Source organism: Phascolarctos cinereus, unplaced genomic scaffold, assembly GCF_003287225.1.
Source record: "Phascolarctos cinereus isolate Bilbo 61053 unplaced genomic scaffold, phaCin_HiC Scaffold_3;HRSCAF=262, whole genome shotgun sequence".
NCBI classification, from domain to species: domain Eukaryota; kingdom Metazoa; phylum Chordata; class Mammalia; order Diprotodontia; family Phascolarctidae; genus Phascolarctos; species Phascolarctos cinereus.
In genome coordinates, this window is record NW_027555736.1 from 149554245 (window position 1) to 149574388 (window position 20144).

Here is a 20144-nt window from a genome sequence, read left to right on the forward strand (position 1 = left end):
CAGAAAACTGACTCCATCCTCCCCTAATCCTGCAAAAAGGGGAAAATATTTCCTAAGCCCATTCAGAGAATTAAAGAAAGGAAATAACTTGGGCAGGAGCCTTTGTGTGGGATTGCATGAGGCCTGAAGGAAAGAGAGTAGCACATAGCTTGGGCCATTTCTTGTGCCCGTAGAAATTAACTTGGGTAGGGACAAGGGTCAAGGCTGGTGAAAAGTAAATTCTTTAATGTGGGAGGAGGCTGAAACAGCTTTGAGGTACAGACCTGGGGGTTACACTCAACGTCAAGATGAGGGGAAGCAGGGGCAGCTACGTGGCATAGTTGATAAAGTGGCCCTGAAGTCAGGAGGACCTGAGTTCAAATCCGGTGTCAGACCAAACGCCTGACACTTACTAGCTGTGTGACCTGGGCAAGTCACTTAACCCCAATTGTCTAAAAAAAATGAGGAGAAGCCAGAGAGTGAGCTAGAAAAAAAAAAGAATAAAACCACAGAAGTATTGAGAAATAAGAAAATTCAGTTAAAAATCAAGAACACAGGCAGATACGTCAACAGAGAAGTTCCAAAAATTAGGAAAATGAATAACAAAACACCTAAAAGATTACAAATTTCTCTAAGTAAACCATACCTAGTTTAAAATTTTTCCTTTATTTTATTTTAGTAAGTTTGCAAGACAGAGCCAGTTGAACCAATACCTGATGAAACAACCCTGTGGATTCCCAGGAGAGTATAGAACTGCTGGAGGATGTTCCAGAATGGTTCAAAAGAGAAGTCAATCATGTAGGATTAGATGGTGACAAAAGGGAGAATATACACCCTTAAGGGCAGAAATAATTAAAAAGTAGAAAAATAAATCCTGAGATGAGTCTCTCTAAGGAAGCAAGAGAGGGAACAACAGAATAGGAATACAGGTATATGGTCATGGGATAAACATTTTCTCCCAATCCTCACAACCTCTCAAAACTCTCCAAAATAAGAATTACATGCAAGAGGTAAACTAATCACAGCTGTTTCCATAGGCCAAGAAACCGGCAAGTGTTACAAGATTATAATCTGATGAATTAAAAGTGGAGAAGAATCCCTAATGATGTTACTCAGCACCCCTGCCTTACAGTTCCATTACTTTGACTGGGCAGCACAACCAGACCCACAAGCTTGCACTCTGGGATCCACTCAGCAATCTCCTTACTGCCATTGCAGTCTCTGCTCAGCCTGTTCCTGTGCTTACCTCATCATTGTGTGGTGGGAACTCAAATCAGAAGTCAATCAGAATAGAAAAACTTGAACTGGTGGTGGCAAGTCTTTTTGGCAAAAAGAGAGAACAGGGAGAGCCAAGATGGGGAGTAAGAAGTAGCTCTTACCTTCCCTTATTAACCTCTGAAAGCTCAGAAAATATCACCCCAGGAAAAACCCTGGATCAGCTGAACCAGAAGAAAGATGGGGTGCAGCAGCCCAGTGGCCCAGGAAGCTTGAGGGACTAACAGGAAAGGCCCTTCTTGTCCTGGGGGAAGGGGAACAATACAGAATGAGAGGCATCGGTAAGCTAGCGGAAAGTCCCACCTCAGCATACCAAGAGGAGATCAGTGGGTTAAAGGGATCCAAGTAAGTGGATTAATCTGATCTAACTAAGAAAATGTACTGAGAGAAAAGGAACAGAGGAGGCAGACAAGGGTAAATTACATTACAGGAAAAGACACCAGAACCTATTCCAGCAGAAGGAAAGAAGGGAGGGAGATGAGCATAGTTTGAACCTTACTCTAATCAGATTTGGCTCAAAAAGGGAATAACATAATCAGTTAGATACTAATATTGATAGACTTAACCCTTCTCAGCAATACGAGGATCTAAGACATCTCCAGAGGCCTCATGATAGAAAATGCTATCCACATCCAAAGAAAGAACTATGAAGTTTGAATGCAGATCGAAGCATACTATTTGCTATTTTTTTCTTCTGTTGTATTTTGTTTCCTCTTTCTGGTGGTTCCTCTTATTGGTTCTAATTCTTACTTACATCATCACTAATGTGAAAATATGTTTAATAGAAATATATATGTGTAGCCTGTATCAGATTGAGCAGTCTTGGGGAGGAAGATGGAGAAGGAGGGGGAGAAAAATTTAAAACTCAAAAGTTTATGGAAGTGATTATTGATAAATCAAAATAAATTAATTTTTTAAAAAAGAGAACAGTTAATTGGAAATACAAGTAATTTGGAAGAAGAAGCAAAAAGTGATAGTTAAAACATCTCCAATCTAAGCAAAATATAATGATCATGTGGGATTGATGAATAGAGACAACTTAAGAATCATAGACCTCTTAGAGCACAAGCAAAAAACCTGAGCAAGAATGCAAGAAATAATACAAGAAAGCTACCTAGAACTTGTGAACAGAAAAAACATTGCCAGTCAAAATAATCCTCAAATCTCCAGGAAAACAAAACGAACATGCTGCAAAACTCCAAGACACATTATAAATACAATTAACATTCAACAGTTGCAAAAAGGAAATGCAGAAATCCAGTAGAAGAAAGGCCTTCAAACGTAAAGGAAAGAGAATTCAAATAAAGATTATTTTATACCCACCAGAAACTGAAGAAGGGAATGGAATTATGTGTTCCTAACATTAAGATATATTTATATATAATGTGTATATGTGTGTATATGTATGTACACACATATATGTAATACAATACAGTGTATATACATTATATACAAAAGGGTATCAATGTACAACCTAAAATAGCAATTGAAAGCCTAAGCCTAATCATCAATGGAAAAATGATGGACGTTCAAAAAGGAAGCATTTGAACTATTCCAAGGGATTAAAAAAAAGGACACAAACCAATTATTTCCTAGCAACAGAAGCATAAGAAAGACAAATAGAGAAAACAATCAAGGAATGCACTGGTAATGAAATAAATTAGCCTAGGAAAAAAAAAGGAAAAATATAGAAAGAGAAACACATAGATGTTGATAACAACAAAATAACAATAGGAAGACCATTAAGAGATTTTTTTTAAAGTACACCATGAGAGAAAGATGAACATGGAATTCAAATAAGAGTGAAGGTGGATGAAGAGGCTTAAAACACCAGTGGACTAAACCTTCTGCCTACAGGTGAATCAATATTTTTCATAGAACTAAGCTACAGAGTGGGAGGATTCTTAAAAAAACAACAAAACAACCAAAAAAAGTTTAAGAGAGAAAATAATTCCTACAGTTAATGAAGAAGGAAGAATGGGTGAAGGAGCCAAAAGGGAAAGATTGAAATAATAAAAGAAGGAAGAAAATTTCAACCTGGAAGTCCCAATTGCTGCTTCCATGTGGGGAGTGGGGAGAAAGAGGTATTTTATAATGGGAGATGGGAACATCACAATGTGTATGATCCGTAGGGATTTGTTGCTTAGTGGGACGAGAATAAAGAGAACAAAGGAAAGAAATCCATTTTAGAAAAAGGTGCAGAAAATGAAAAAAAGGAAGTTGATGAGGAGGAGATGAAAGAAGACTTTACTTAATTGCTTAACTAAAAGAAAAAAGGGACAGAATTAGATAACTAAATAAAAGGAAGAAAGAAATGAATTAAGTAAAACTTAATTTGATTACTAGGGAGGGATTTTGAGGGTAAAGGGAAGAGAGCCTATAGAGTGACTTGCCCAAGGTCACATGGCTAGTAAGTGTCTGAGTCCAGGTTTGAACTGTCTTCCTGACTCCAAGCCTGGAATTCTATCCACTCTACCTCCTAGCTGCTCTTGCTCTAAAGTAGATTAAGCAAAAACAACTGAAAGAGTAGAAACAAAAACAAAAAATCTAACTCAGGGGAAAAAAATAACAACTTAGAAGTGGAAGAAAATATAAACCTAACTTCTACCTTTAAATATGAATGGATTAAATTCCAGTAACATGAGGGAGTGACAAATTGGATCATAATTCTTCAGAAGAACGTGACAATTACAAAACAAAATAAAACAAAACTGCTCAGAATGTTAGAATATGGAAAATAAAGTACTAATCAAAAGAATCCACAAATTCCCTACTGGAACATAAAACAAAGCCTGTGCTTCAAACTCTTAAGATATGTAGTGGTTAAAATTTATATTCTAATTACAGTGAGCAAATTTGCAAAGCTCCCAGGAGAAAGACTTTCAAATGTAAAGAATATTCAGATACTACAAGACCATTCAGAGCCCACCAAAAAACCATAAAGAAAAGCAATACTATATCCTGGAAAACAGGTAGTCAGGATACAACCTAAAATTATTTGTCCTACAAACCTAAACCAAATTATGAATAAAAAAATAGTGGTCATTTAAGACACTTGGAACATTACTAGAAAAGACTATTTGTAATCAGATTATTCATCTTGCAAATACCCTAAACCACAGAAACACTAGAAAGGTAAGGAAATGCAATTACCAACAAAAAACCCCTGCTCTTAGAGAAAGAAGAGGAAAGACCCGTAAGCTATTGTTAGTAAAAGAACACCTAGAAATAAAGGAAATAGAAGTGATAGTAAAGGAACAGTCTTAAAGAATAGTCTCCAGGGCTATAGGAAGATTTATTTTGTAATGAGAAGTGAGGGCCTCATAATGGTTGCAATGGGAAGAGAATTATTTAGAAGAACAAGCTAAAGAAATCCTTAGTAGGAAAAAAAATACGGAAGAAATAAAAGTTGGAAGGGACAGTAGAGGATTTTGAATTAACTACATAACTGAAAGTAGGGGAAAGAGAGGAGGAATTATACAACTATATAAAGGAGAGAAATAAATAGTTAAATAAAACTCAAAAACTAAAGAAAGGAGTTGACAAATGAAACATGGGCAAGGAGAGAATATAAAATTGAACAAATTGCTGGAGAAATTGGAGATTAAAGTATAATGGCATCTATGCATTTCTCAAGACAATTTTACAAAATTGATGAAAATTTTACAAAACTTGATTACGTCTTAGAACATAGGGATATTGCAAATGAATGTGAAGAGGTAAAAGTACTAAGCACATCCTAGCACATCCTTACACATCTTAACACAATAAAAAATAACAATCAGTCATGAAATCCTAAATAACATGAGGCAGTGAACAAATCATAGAAACAATTATGTGAAAGGCAATGACAGTGGCTAAACAACATACCAAAATTTCTGGGATACATCTATAGAAATACTTGGGGAATATTGTACTCCTGAACATATACATTAGCAAAACAGAAAAAGAGAGGATTAATTAATTAAATATGCATTAAAAAATTAGACACCCAGCAAATAAGACAAGCTGAGAATAAGCACAAACATCTTCAAAATTAGAGGAGAAGTAGATAAATTGGAAAGACTATAGAACTGGAAAAAAAATTAAATACTGGTTCTTTTAACACTAACAAAATTGATTAACTTTTTTTGCCAAACATTAAAAGAAAAGGGCAAACAAATCAATAAAATTAAAAAATGGGTAACATGAAATTACAAGAAAGTCCAAAATCAAAACTATCGGGACCTACTATGAACAGTTATAGTCCAAGAAAACTGGAAACGCAAAAGATATACCGGATTGCCTTCAAATTTATAAACTATCCAAATTAATAGACACAACACAAGATAGTTTGAGTAATCCAGTTTTAGAAAGGGGAAATAAAACTAGCTGTAAAGTGACTGGTGGGGTGGGGTAGTGGTAATCTGGTGGATTTACAAGAGAATTCTTTACTACTTTTAAAGAAGAATTAGTACATTATTTATACTTACATATAAGAAAAATAAAACATAGGCTTATAGAGATCTTTTTTAAATCATAAAAAGTTTCTCTCTTGATACAGGTCAGAGAAGAGTAACAACTGGTTTGAAGCTTAACGTAAAAATTAAAAAAAGAAACCAAGATCTTGGTAACTGATTCCATTGCTTCCTTGCAAATAGAGGTGTGAGAAATGGGAACGGTGTCAGATTTTATATTCTTGGGCTTCAGGGTCACTGTAGACAGTAATTGTAGCCATGAAATTAAAAGATGCTCCTTGGAAGGAAAACTATGGCAAATCTGGACAGCATTCTAAAAAGCAGAGACAGCTTGCTGACAAAGGTCTGTGTAGTCAAGCTTTTTTTTTTCCAGTAGCAGTATATGGCTGTGAAAATTGGACTACTGAGGAAAGCTGAGTAACACAGAATTGACAGTTTTGAATTGTGGTGCTGGAGAAGACTTTTGAGAGTCCCTTGAACAGTAAGGAGATCAAATTAGTCAATACTTGAAGTAATTAATTCAGGCTACTCACTGGAAGGTCACATACTGAAGCTGAAGCTAAAATACATTGGCCACATAATGAGAAGATAGGACTTATTGGAAAAGACTGATGCTGGGAAAGATTGAGGGCAAAAGAAAAAGGGGATGGTGAAGGATGAGCTAAATAGATAGTGTTATGGAAATAGCAAAAGTGCACTTGAACAGATTCCAAGATATTGTGAAAGATAAAAGGGCATGGCATGCTATGTGCCTGGAGTCACAAAGAGTCAGACATAACTGAATGACAAATCTGTCTAAAACCAAGAGCAAGTATGTGTAATGGGAATACGTACGTTAGAAACTCTTCCAATAAACAAGAATAAAGCAAGAGTACCCTCCATATAGTTCTAGAAATTCTTGCAATAGCAGTAAAACCAGAGAAAGAACTTATAACAAAGTAGGTAAAGAGGGGAGACAAGACTATCCCTATTTGTTGGTGATATAATGATTTACTTAGAAAATCCTAGGAAATCCGTGAAGAAACAAATTAAGAAAATTAGTAGTTAGCCAAGCCATGGGCTACAAAATAAACCCACAAAAATCAGCAGTATTTCTGAATTACAGCAGCAAGATTTATGAGACTAATAAAAAGAACTACAAAATGCATAAAATAGTTGAGAGTTATTCTACTAAAGCACACTCATTTCTTATGTAGATTCAATTACAAACTGTACCTTAAAGAAATAAAACACAACTTAAAGGAGATTAGAGGAATATTTAGTGCTGAAAGCTGGACTATGCCAACATAATAAAAATGACAATATTGCACAAGTTAACTTACAAATTTAATATACCAATTAAATAGGGTGTAAGGACACTAGATTTGTAGGGGAGCAGACAATCCTGCCGACTATGCCAATTATAAGGAGACTGATCTGTTCTTCCCTGATATGCCTATTATAGGGACACACACCCTCTGAGACAATACTGAGATACTGAGGAAAGACGGGCCTATCCCAGCTTGTTACTAAATAGGTTTTATTAGGGCTAATGGAAGGGGAGGGGTTTACTCATGCCCAGTCCTTGGTGTCAGGAGAACAAAGGTGGATCCCCACATCAGTCCCAGGACAGGTCAGATGTTATGTAGAAATGAAACAAAGAAGGCATAATGCCAGAGATGGCCCAAGGTCCCATGCAAATTTTCCTATCAGATAGTCCTTCTTATGTTGTTTATATTCTTCTGTGGAGTAATAGTTCATATTCTCACTCTGGCTACTATTGTACAAAGGGATACTTTATGGAACTTGGGAAAATAACAACAGAATTCATTTGGAGGAGCAAAAGATTTATATCAAGAGGAATAATGAAATAGGTAGGAATTAAGAGGGCATAGCACTTTCAGACCTTATGCTATTACAGAACAGCAGTTATCAAAACCATTTGGTATTTGGTTTAAAAACAAACACAAGTAGCTCAGTGGAACTTGAATGGACTAGACAAGGCAGAATCCGAGATAATGGAACCCTAGTTACCTAGTGTTTAGTATACCCCAAAATACAAATAACTTAGGAAAGAATTCCCATTTGTTGACAACTACTGGGAAACTGGAAAGTAGTCTGACAGAAACTGGCCTCAGCCTAACACCTTAAATCACATTCCACATTAAATTCTAAATGGATATGTCACCTGAATGTTAAAGGTCATACAATAAAAAAAAAGCAGATTGTATACTTTTCATAGTCATGTATAGGAGATCAGTTTTTTTGGGAATTATAACTGATACTTTGCTTTTTAAAATTAATTTATTTTTAATTTTCAGCATTGACTTCCACAAGATTTTGAGTTCCGCATTTTCTCCCCATCTCTCCCAAGACAGCATGGATTCTGAATACCCCTTCCCCCAATCTGCCCTCCCTTCTATCATCCCCCACCCTCTTATTTCCTTCCCCTTCTATTTTCCTGTAGGACAGGATAGATTTCTATACCCCATTGCCTCTAAATCTCATTTCCCAGTTGCATGTAAAAACAATTTTTAACATTCGTTTTTTAAAACTTTGAGTTCTAAATTTTCCCCCTTCGTCCCTTTGCACCCACTTTCATCGAGAAGGCAAGCAATTTGACATAGTTATACATGTGTAGTCGTGCAAAACACTTCCATAATAGTCATATATAGGGAAGACTATAATTCCCTCCATCCTATCCTGCTCTCCTGTTTATTCTATTCTCTCCTTTGACCCTGTCCCTCCTCAAAAGTATTGGCTGCTGATTGCTCCCTCCCCAAACCTGCCTTCTCTTCTATCATACCCCACCCTCTTATCCCTTTCCCTCTATTTTCCTGTAGGGTAAGATAGATTTCCATACCCAATTGAGTGTGTATGTTATTCCCTCCTTAAGCCAAATTCAATAAGAGTAAGGTTCATTCATTCACTCTCACCTCCCCCCTTTGCCTCCACTGTAAAAGCTTTTTCTTGCCTCTTTTGTGTGAGATAATTTACCTGTCCCTTTCTCCTCCTCCCAGTACAAGTCTCTCTCACCCCTTAATTTTATTTTTTACATATTATCCCTTCATATTAAATTCACCCTGTGCCCTCTGTGTATATATACATATACGTATATGTGTATGTGTGTGTGTATATATATGTGTGTATGTGTGTGTGTGTGTGTATATATATATATATATATATATATATAATATATATATATATATATATTCCCTAGGAGATCAGTTCTTAACCTAAGAGTAAAGTAGAAAGTTTAGATAAAATTGAAAAGCTTTTGGACAAAATTAATGCATCTAGGAAGAGAACATAGGCAGTGACTAGAAAAGTTTTGCTATCAAATTTCTCACGAGTTTGATCTCTGAGCTATATAGACAACTAACAAATAGACAAAAAACCATTCCCTGATAGGTTATAAACAAGCAATTCACAAAAGCAGAATTGCAAGCCATTAACAACATATGAAAGAATTCTCCAAATCACTAATAACCAGCGAAAGGCAAATCAGAACAACTGGGGGGCGGGGTTCACCTCATACCCAGTAAATTGGCAGAGAGGACAAAAGATGGAAATAGTCAAATGTCGGAGGGGTTGTAGAAAGACAGGCATGTTAATATAGTGTTGGTGGAGCTGTAAATTAGTACAACTGTTTAGAAGCAATGTGGAATTAGGCCAAAAAAGTGACTAACGTGCTCGTGTCCAATGCCCCACAGTTGCCACTGCGAGGCTTATATCTGCAGAGGCCATTGACAAAAAGATAGATTTCGTTTACACCAGTATTTTTGTGGCTTCAAACAACTGGGAACAAAGTAGATGCCTTTGATTGAGAAATGGCTCACCAAATTGTGATACAGCATGTTGCTATGCTGTAAGAACCAATGAAGAGAATGCTGGAAGCATGGAAAGACTTGCATGAATTGATGCGCAGTGAGCAGAGTCAAGAACATAGTATGCATAATAACTAGAACAATGTAAAAAGCAAGAAGAGGAAGCACAAAACACAAATGAATGTGAAAAAATGATAAAAAAAATGAGCTTTGTTCTCAGTAACACACACATGAGAAAATACTTCCCCACCCCTTCTTCTTAAAGGGTTTTTGGTTAGAAAATGATAACTTTCTAAATCACTTCATTTTACTAAGTTACATTCAGCAAACATTTTATTTATTAAAATTGACAGCAAACATGGCTTTTTATATGTTTTGAATAAATTTTACATTATGTTAATGGGTCATTCATTCATATTTTGCTTATGCATTGTCTTCTATTTACAACCTCTGTAATCTTTGACAAGTTACTAAATAACTCTGTAATTCCATTCCTTATTTCCAAAATGAGATTGGAAGGTCCTTTCATCTTTCAGTCTATGATGCCAGCATACTACGGATTCAAGGAAGGAAGGAAGGAAACAGATATTTATTAACCATCTACTATATGCCAGGCACTGTGTTAAGCACTTTTATAAATATTATCTTATTTGATCCTCATAACCCTGATAAGTAGGTGGTACTATTATCCCCATTTTATAGTTGAGGAAATTGAACCAGACAGAGGTTGTGACTTGTCCATGGTCACATAGCTAGTGAGTGAGATCAGATGTGAACTAGTTTTTCCTGACTCCAGACCTAGTACTCTACCCACTGTGCCACCTAGTTTACTTCTAGACTGAAAAAAGTATTAGGTGAATTCTCCTGCTCAACAGAGCCAAGATGGGAAGTAAAGGCAAGGACTTTCCTGAGCTCTTCCAAATTCCCCTCCAAAAAGCTTTAAAATAATGCCTCAAAATGAATTCTGGAGTTGTAGAACCAACAAAAGGACAGGGTGAAACAATTTTCCAGCCCAAGACAACTTAGAAAATTGGCAGGAAAGGTCTGTCTCGCTGGAGTGAGAGTGCAGCACAGGCCTATGCCCCCATCAAGCCAGCAGCAGGCCTTGGGGGGCAGCTGAATCAGTGGTGGTAGTTTCTGGAGCTGAGCCACAGATGGTAAGGGGGTCAGACAAATGGTCAGAAGGAAATTGCAAGGGATCCTTTGCTGGCACTGAGTGCAGGATTCTGTTTCACTGCCCATATGTAGTTCCTACTTGCAGTCTCAGGGTGAGGAATACTAGCACGCTAAAGATTGTGAACCTTAATCTCATCAGAATTGGCTCAAAGAGGGGATAGCGTTCACACTGATTGGGTATAGAAATTTATCTTCATCTGTAGGTAAGTAGGAGGAGAAAGGGATAGGAGCAAAGAGGGACTGATAGGAAAGAGAGTGGATTTGGGGAGGCAGTGGTCAGAAGCAAAACACTTTTGAGGAAAGACAGGTGAAAGGAGAGGGAGAAGGATAAACAGGAAAAATAGGCTGGAGGGAAATATACAATAACTATAATCATGAAAAAAAATTTTACAAAACAGTGATCTAAGACAATTGAGAAGGACCCGTAATGAACAATGCTACCTCCCTCCAGGGAAAAAATGAGTGTGAATGCAGATTGAAGCATACTTTTTAAAAAATTGTCATATCTTTCTTGTTTTTTCTTTTTTCTTTTTTTAATTTTTGGTCTTTTACAACATGACTAATATGAAAATATGTTTTTCATGACTGCACATATATAACATATCAAATTGCTTGCCTTCTCAGTGAAGAGGAAGGGGAAGGGAGTCAGGTGGGAGAAAATTTGGAAATCAGAATTTTAAATGAATGTTAAAAATTGCTTTTACATGTAATTTGAAAAAAAATTTAAGAAATATGACAAAAGACAGTATTAAATACCTACCACATGCCTGATATTGTGCTTCTGTGTACAGTGAATCACACACACATACTTTGAGACCTGTCCCTTTCTTTGTGGAGTTTATAATATGAATGAAAAGAAACATTGGAAAACAAATTGTGTGGTATGAGCCCCCAGGTCCCTAAAAACTTTGAGAAATGAAGAAACTGAAGATGAGAGAGTTAAAGACTTGCCTCAGGGCACATATGTAGTCTAAACTCTGACTAACCTTCAAGTCACTCCGAGTTTTGACTCCTAACATTATTTCTCACTTCTCTGCCTTCACTCTATGATGTCACCCAATTGGACTAATTAGAGAGCCAGCGTGACAAAGTGGAGAAAGTAACTAAAGGGCCAGATGTCAGGAAGACCTGAGTTCAAATTCTGCTTCTGACATTAACTGTGTGACCTTGTGCAAGTCTCTTAACTTTTAAAAACCTCAGTTTCTTCATCTGTAAAATCAGGAGATTGGGTTGGATAGCTCCTGAAGGTGCTTCTAGCTTTCAGTCTTGTCTTTGTTGCTGGACATGCACAAAATTACCCAATTTTGCTCTGCCTGACACGCCTTCTCCCAAGCCCTGTAAACTCTGCCCTGGCTATTTCCTGCCTGTCTAGTTCTAGAATATGTAGTGTCTTTCCTCCAAATAGCATCTCTTCTGTGAGCCTTTTCACTGCCTCTCAGCAGAGCAAGGTAAAGGCATTGAATTCTAAATCAGCGGTCTGAGTTTGAATCCCTGCTCTGCAACTTTTTGTGAAAAGGAAGAGTCTTTTTGCCTTTCTAAGCCTCATTTTCTTCATCTGTAAAGTGAGGTGATTGGGCTTGATTTCGAAATGTTCTGAATTCTGTGATCTGGCACTACATCAGGGATCATTTCCTGTTTGTCTAGTACCTAACACCATGTCATGGACGTAGAAGGTACTGATGAGATAATAAATGAACATAGGTCTTCAGAGAGCTCTGAATAAATTTGAGTTGGGAAAGGCTTAATGGAAGAGGAAGTGGTGGGATGAAAGCTGATCTTTTAGGGTGAATAAGATTTTATGTCAGTCATCAAACATTCATCAAGTTCCTACTGCGTGGCGGGCTCAGTGCTAGGCACTGATTAGCTATATAGAAGTGAGGGAGGTGGGTATTATGAATGGAAGAGATAGTGTCTTCAGAAGCATAGAAACTGAGTTGAGTTTGAAATAGCTTTACATGAACTTCAAAGTAAGATGAAGAGACTAAGAGTAGAAGGTTCATATTGGTAGTGGGAAGGTTGGTGGTATAAAGAAGGACCAAGTAATGGAGTTATGGAGACGCTGGATTATGAAACAGGATGAGTCTTGATGTGACAAGGCAAGGAGGCACTGAAGGTATTACCAATTCAGTATGCGTTCATTAACTGCCTGTTATATACGAGGCGGGGAATATAAAGACAACAGTGTTTTGTTTTTGACCTGGAAAAGCTTATGTTCTATTGGGAAGAATAGCATGTATACAGGTAGGTAAATACCAAATATGTAGAAAACAAGTACAAAATAATGTTTCTTTGGAAGAGAAAGGACTAGCAGCTAAGCAAATCAGGCAAAGCCACTCGGGGGTAACCCCTGGAGCTGAGCCTGGAAGGGAGGTAGGGGTGCTAAGAGGAAGGTGTGGAGGCAACACATTTCAACCACAGGGGAAAACCTATGCAAAACTATGGAGATGGGATAGAATGTAGTATATGAGGGACATCACATAGGCCAGTTTGGCTAGAACATGTTCAATCAAGATGAAAAGTTAGGAAATATCTATTTGACATTTTGTGGAGGGTGCATTAGAGAGGGAGGAGACCACATACAGGAAAACTACTTAGGAGGCTATTGTAGTAATTCAGGTGTGAGGTCATAAGGGTGATTACGATGACTGGAGAGAAGATAAATGGATCTTGTGAAGGTAGGATGGTCCAGGCAGAGCCACTGGTTAGATGTGGGGACTGAGAGGGAAGAGTTGAGTGTGACTCCTAGGCTATGATCTAGGTTAACAGGAAAGGGATGGTAGTATCCTTAGCATAAAAAAGGAAGTTAGGATGAAGTAGAATAAGGGGATAAGAGTGAGTTCTGTACTAGACTTGTTGCTTTTGAATGCCTGTAGGACATCAACGTGTCTTGATTTCAGTGTAGTTTTCATGTTTGAAAAAGCTAGTAACAGAAAATGTATCATCCTGTTTGTATTTAATAAATGAGATCGATTATAAAGATCAGTTAGGAAGCTTTTTTTTTAAATCATAGAATGAAATTCTGTTGGCCACTAACGGTGCATGATGTACTAAGAAAAATGCCTATGAGTTGCCTGATCCTTTCAAAGACAGAAAAAAGCTGTAGTTGTTGATATTAAAAAAGCAGGAGACCGATTTAAATATATGCAAAGCTGTGGAAATACTGAAGAAATTTACTTACTCTAGTGCCAAATACTTCTGACAGGCGCATCGCATCCTTGAAAGAAAGATTTGAATTATTAAAGCTGCCTTTGCATTTATTAAATTGAACATCTAGTGAGAGGATTACAAGGAGAAGAAATAAGTGTGTAGATTTGCACGGGCATTATTTTTGATGAGTGCCAACACCAAACTAACCTTAGAGAACTACTGCAGGAATTACCTACAAATAAATGGTTTCAATGAAGGCAAAAATACAGTACCAGACATAGGTCATATAATTTTCAAATATGTTTCTTGGGAAAATAGACATGCATTCTTGGAGGTCATTTTGTTAGAAAGCTGAAGTGTAATTCAAGGGAAAAAATTGCCAAGACAGATCCTATTCCTAAGAGAACGTTCCTCGTTTTCATTTTATAACAAGGAGCAAACATAAAATGACATGAAATTGTTGAATTTGCTAATGTAGTATTAAAATCTTTAAAACTAACTTTATAGATGGAAAGATAAAAATTGATTTAAATTTTTGCATAGAATCTGTTTATTGATGTATTAAGTTTACATCTTATATGCAAGCAAATGAATAATAGTGTTGATTTTCATACAGAAGAAATATTTTTAATTAGTGCTTAGTTTTAATATAAATATGTCCTAGAAATGTATGACTAATCTACTTTGACTCACTCTATGTATATAAATGTACAAATTTTAAAAACTCATTGAAGACTCTCAGAACTATATATTAAATAAGTAGAGACAATGTGAGTTAAACCCAGAAGGGAAATAACATAGAATTGGATTAAATTCTGAAATACTCTATTATCAGATATGTTGACCTCCCCTTCTTATTCTCCCTATTTAAATAAGGCAAATCAATTTCCCCCCAATAATAAATATGGAAAGCAATTATTATATTTTAGATAATTTTCAAAATATTTCTTTATACAACTTGAAGTAGAGCTAATCACTTTTTACCCCATTCCCTGAAATTCTCTACTGATTTTGAATTGTAATTCTTCAGAAATGTTTTTAATGAAAGCTTTGGTGCCACTAAGCACACACAGGGATTTACTCTTCAATTATGTGGGACTGTGGTAGATAGCAGCTTATACTTCTTTGCAGTTAATGCAGTACCTTAGAGGAACTGACATTTTCATGCTATTGATCCTCCAGTGATTTTGCATGTCAGGAATAGAGTATAGAAGTTTATCATTTACTCTGTCTTAAAAGCAGACAGAATGTAAATAAGAGAATTTTTTTTGTCAAACTATAAAATGTAAAGTATGAGTCTTTTGAAAAAGCCTTGGTGACCTAAATGTTTTTCATTTGTTTTTCTTACTCTAGGTGCTTGGCAAGGGACTGAAGATTTCATTCAGATACGATTTGAAAGTTTGAAACCAGAGATGCACTAGAATTTAGAGTGTTTCATTTGGTTAAGGTAAAATTATTTAATAAAATTTTATATGTCATACTGCATGTTTTTCAAGTTTATATTTGCTTCTTATTTCAGGGACGTAGTTTAATGTTTTGGTTTACCTTGGCATTTTCTGGTTTCGACTTGTAATAATTTTAGGAGTATCCTCCTTGTTTAAATGGTGTTCTGTTCAACAACTTCCACCTTCAGAAGGGCATAAGACAGGATACTGAATATGTCATCTTTACAACCTCTGTGCTCAGAGGACTGAAAAATGGAGGCTGTATATCAACAGGACTACTGCTATGTGATTATGATATATGCAATTATAGATGTATGAGGTCTAGTTTTAGTTTATGATCTATCACGCATGAACTCATACATACGAATATCCTTGTGTATCAGAAAGAGGGCTTGTTAACATCTAAGAGTAAATGACCTTTCATTTTTGAGCCAAAGAACTAGTTTTTTTAACTATTAGGAGACAAATTAGGCCAGGTAAATAAAAATGATGGTCAAAATTACATGAAAGCTAAGTTTGTTCTTAAGTTTTCAAAGTAATACTGTAAGTGGATTTGTTGCTTTTTTAAAGCCTGATTTTTGTGTGATTTTTTTCATTCATTCATTTTTTTCATTTTTCATTCATCTAATAGATGAGTAATTTGTTTATTGCATAATAATGAGGCTTTTTAAACATTTGTCATGATAGCATGAAAAGCTGAGAAAATGAGATTTTTTTTTGAGGAAATTATTGTGATGCAAAGTATTTTTTGGTGATTTTATTGTTGAGTAATATATGTTTCAGTCCTTGAAGCATAAATTGAGTAATTTTTGTGTTTGTAGTCAATGTTTAACACAAGTTTAGAGAATAATAGTAGGGAAGAAATTAAAAGTATAACCTAGAAAATTCTGTGCAAAATCTTAGACTCAAAAATCTGCTGGCTGAAGAGTCTGTTTTATAATCAAGACACATAGGGGGTTTAAAAGGAGTATTTTTACAACATGATCTACATTTTTAGACCTGATTTCAAAATGCTCTTTGCTGACTACCAAAGAATATTAATAAAACATTTAATATAGACTTTCTCAAAATTTCACTCAAATGAAGAATCCATTTCATTAAGAAAACAGCCTCTTTTATCTTTAGCATATGAAGTGACTTTGAGGCATGGCGTATTGGATTTCCTAATTGGCCTGTATGTTCTATTCCTTTTTTGTTTGCTTTCACATAAAGTCCATTTTAAGGCATCTTTTCTTTGATTTAAGAAGGGGGAAACCTAAAGAGATTTAGCAAAAAGAAAAATAAACTAATATGCTTTCCAGAATGGAATATCAAGCTAGGAACCAGATTAATCATATTGGCAACAGTAAGAAAGGGGATTTTAAAAAAACGATTTTAAAGAAGTCTGTTTCGTTACTCCCTATATTTCATTATTCCCTATTTGTAATTTCATATCTGAATTCCTTAGCATATTGATTAAAGTTTCTAATATCATAAGGTATAATTTGTCTTTTTTAAAACAAGCACAGTAGTTACTGACACAAATAACAAACTGACATTTAAATTAATTATTTTCCTAAAGGTTTAGAAAAGATTAATTAAAAGATCTTTTGAGGGGAGTTTTATACAAGATGGTATATACTAGGGCAGGAACTGTGATTTGTTTAGCTTTGTATCCAGTTCTTTACTTTATGAACACTTAAATATTTTAAAGAGAATGAATGAATGAATGAATGAAGATTGAGATAGGCGGGGATGGGAGGGGATTACTGTGACTTAAGTAATGTGGTTGAAAAAGATACCCTTTGTGCCTGAAAGTTTTGCCTCCTCTTTTGTGTAAGTAATAAGTTCATAATCTTAAATGTGTTTCCATGTCAGTTTATACTGGCATCATGAGCTTTATACTTAAATTAGAATAATTTTTAAGATGAAAATGCATGTAGATTTGAGTTGTGAGGGATAAATGAAATTAAACTGCCAAAAAACTGATGGGAATCTTGAAAGCTTAACTGTATGAATGTAGTCTTGGCATTATACATACAAAGAAGTAACCTTGACTGGATCACTGGAAAAAAGTGGTGTTATTCACTGGGCGTATGTCTTGAAAATTACCTTTTAAGTGATGAACCATATAAAATAATAATAAGAAGGAGCTGGTAATAATGTTAGCTACTCCTAAAATCATACCTCCAACATCTATTAAACAGTTCTCTAGCTATTTTTGTTTTCTATTTTATCATGATTCTATTCAATTTTTATCATTAATAATTTCAAAGTTAGTATATATTGTTTCATTTTTTAAAAAGCAGACACAGTCTTCAGCAGTTTGAGAGAATTATTGAAATAACGTTGGGAACAGTTTCTTTTTTTACTTCAACATCCTTTCTATCTTTTAAAGGTTCAGTTTAAACCTTTAAATGTCTGTTTGGATAAATCATTCTCCCTACATGGGTTTATTTTTATATTCCTTTTGCTCATGACTCTGCTCTCTGTAGCAGGTAAATTTCGGCCTTTTAACATTATGGACCCTGACCCATAGCAAAGTATGTACCTCAGGCCGTTAAGATTGTCAGTTTGTGAATAAGGTGTTGAATCTCCCAGGGGTTATCAGCCAAGAAGATGATATTAAACAATCTCTTTCTTTGATTCGTCCCTAGGAAATTTTATTAAAAGATGCACACTACATGTACACACACATATGTATTTCAAAACTCACCCTGCTACTTGCTGCTAACATGTTAGAAGATCTGTGGTGGTGTAATGGTGTCCAACTCTCCATGACCCCAGTTAGGGTTTTCTTGGCAAAAATGTAGAGTGTTTTGCCATTTCCTTCTCCAGCTCATTTTACAGAGAAGGAAACTGAAGCAAACAGGATTAAGTGACTTGCCCAGGGTCATGTAGCCAGTAAGTATCTGAGGCTGGATTTGAATTTAGGTCCTCCTGACTCCAGGGCCAGCATTCCATCCACTACACCACCTAGCTGATATGCCATCCTTCCTTTCTCTTAAAATAGATTTCTGGGAAGGACTTTTTTTTTTAAAGGCAGTTGGGGTTAAGTGACTTGCCCAGGGTCACACAGCTAGTAAGTGTCAAGTGTTTGGTCTGAGGTCAGATTTGAACTCAGGTCCTCCTGACTTCAGGGCTGGTGCTCTATCTACTGCTCCACCTAGCTCCCCCCGGACTTTTTTTTTTAAAGTAGATTTGCCTTCAAGAGAAGATACATTCATGTTAAAAGTGTGAAATCAGTGCTCTTTTAAAAAGAGTAGGAAACTTGGGGTATAGAATTTATAAATATCAGGCTGCTTTAACTTCATTTTATTTTTAAAGGTTCTCCAGAGTGGTCTTAATGGGAACCAGCGTAGCTTGCTATGGTGATTTACTTCTACCACTACTACCTTTCCACTTTAAAACCATTAGACGATTCTCTTCTTGGAGGATAGAATATTTTGGAAGCACCCTGAGAAACCACCTAATTAGGATCACATAATTTGAGAGCTGGGAGGGGTGTCAGTGGCCATCTAATCTAACGCGAACATGTGAGGATTTTGTTTTACATCATACTTAACAGTGGGTAATCTACCCAGACTGTTCATTCCCCTTTTAGACAGCTCCAGTTGTTATGAAATTTGTCCTAACATTGAGCCTAAACTTGTCTCTCTGTCCTGATTCTGCCCTCTGGAGTCATTTCCCTCCAATAAAGTTAAACAGCCTTAGTTCCTTAAACAGCTGAACCTCTGTGACATGGACCTGAGTAAGGCTCTTCAGCATTCTGGTTGCCCTCCTCTGGACACACAATGCCTTTCTTAAACTGTGCCATCCAGAACTGAATGTTCCAGTGTTCAACATTTGAACTGAACTTTGCAGATGAGTTCTTATCCCACGCAAGTGATACAGTGAGATTATCACCTTTTATTTCTTGGAATGATGCTGCCCAAAGCATTTTCCCCTTTTCCATTTTCATAGAAATGAAGAAAGTCTGACTCAGGTGAAATGACTTGTCTAAGGTCACATAGGTAAGTAGTGACAGAATTGAGACTAGAATTGAGGGCTTCTTCCAAGTCGAGTGTTCTTTCATCTTACTATGCTTTATTTCTCTTAGACTCACCTTCAGGTTCCCCATGTGGAAGTTTTCAGGAGGAGCAGTTTTTTCAGGAGGGGCAGCTCCTATTTGGAAATTTTTTACAAAGACATGACCCATTTAATTTTGTTTGCTGATTTAGTATTTCCACTGGACTTCCTCACTTTCAAAGGCAACATCCCAGCAAACTTTTCTGCAGTCACTATAAAAAGTGCCACATGACTATATTTCAGGTCTCTATGCAGGGAGCAGAGCTCTCTTTAATGTAGAATTTTGTAACAGATGCTATAAAACAGACTGTTGTACAGGCAACTAAAAGTTATTATGCATTTGACAATGCTGTATATGTTCTGACCAAAACCATTTTGCATTTAGTGTTATGAAACAGATCAGCAAAAGGAACGAAAAAGCCATATAGAAGCATGAGCAAAGATAATTGTGGTTTTGGAGTAATTATGGAAAATAAAGATAATTTGATTCCCAGAATCACAGAACTGAAAGGGATCTCAGCACTCCTCTAGTCCAGTCTATACCTAAAAAACCCAGCTTCCCTCTGCTCTGTGCCTAACAGGTTGTCATCCATCCAGCCTTGGCTTGAAGACCACCAGTTATTGAAGAACCCGTTACTTCTTGAGGAATCCATTGTTTTTATATCGCTCTGATTATTAGAAATTCTTTCTTGATATCAACCCTTAAATTGCCTTTTGGCAACTTCCACCCATCTCTTCTGGTTCTGCTGTCTGCAACCAGACAGAATAAGACGTGTGACAATACTTCAGGTATTTGAAGAAAGTTGTCATCT

At 36.1% G+C, this 20144-nt stretch overlaps 1 protein-coding gene across 3 annotated transcripts in view; it reads left to right on the forward strand.

Moving 5' to 3' along the window:
* Nucleotides 1-20144, forward strand: part of GLCE (glucuronic acid epimerase) — a 150533-nt gene that overhangs the window by 44668 nt on the left and 85721 nt on the right. For all 3 annotated transcript variants that reach the window (XM_020982302.1, XM_020982295.1, XM_020982297.2), the window contains exon 2: nt 15194-15287. The gene's annotated coding sequence lies outside the window, so the exon portion shown is untranslated. The remainder of the gene's footprint in view (nt 1-15193; nt 15288-20144) is intronic.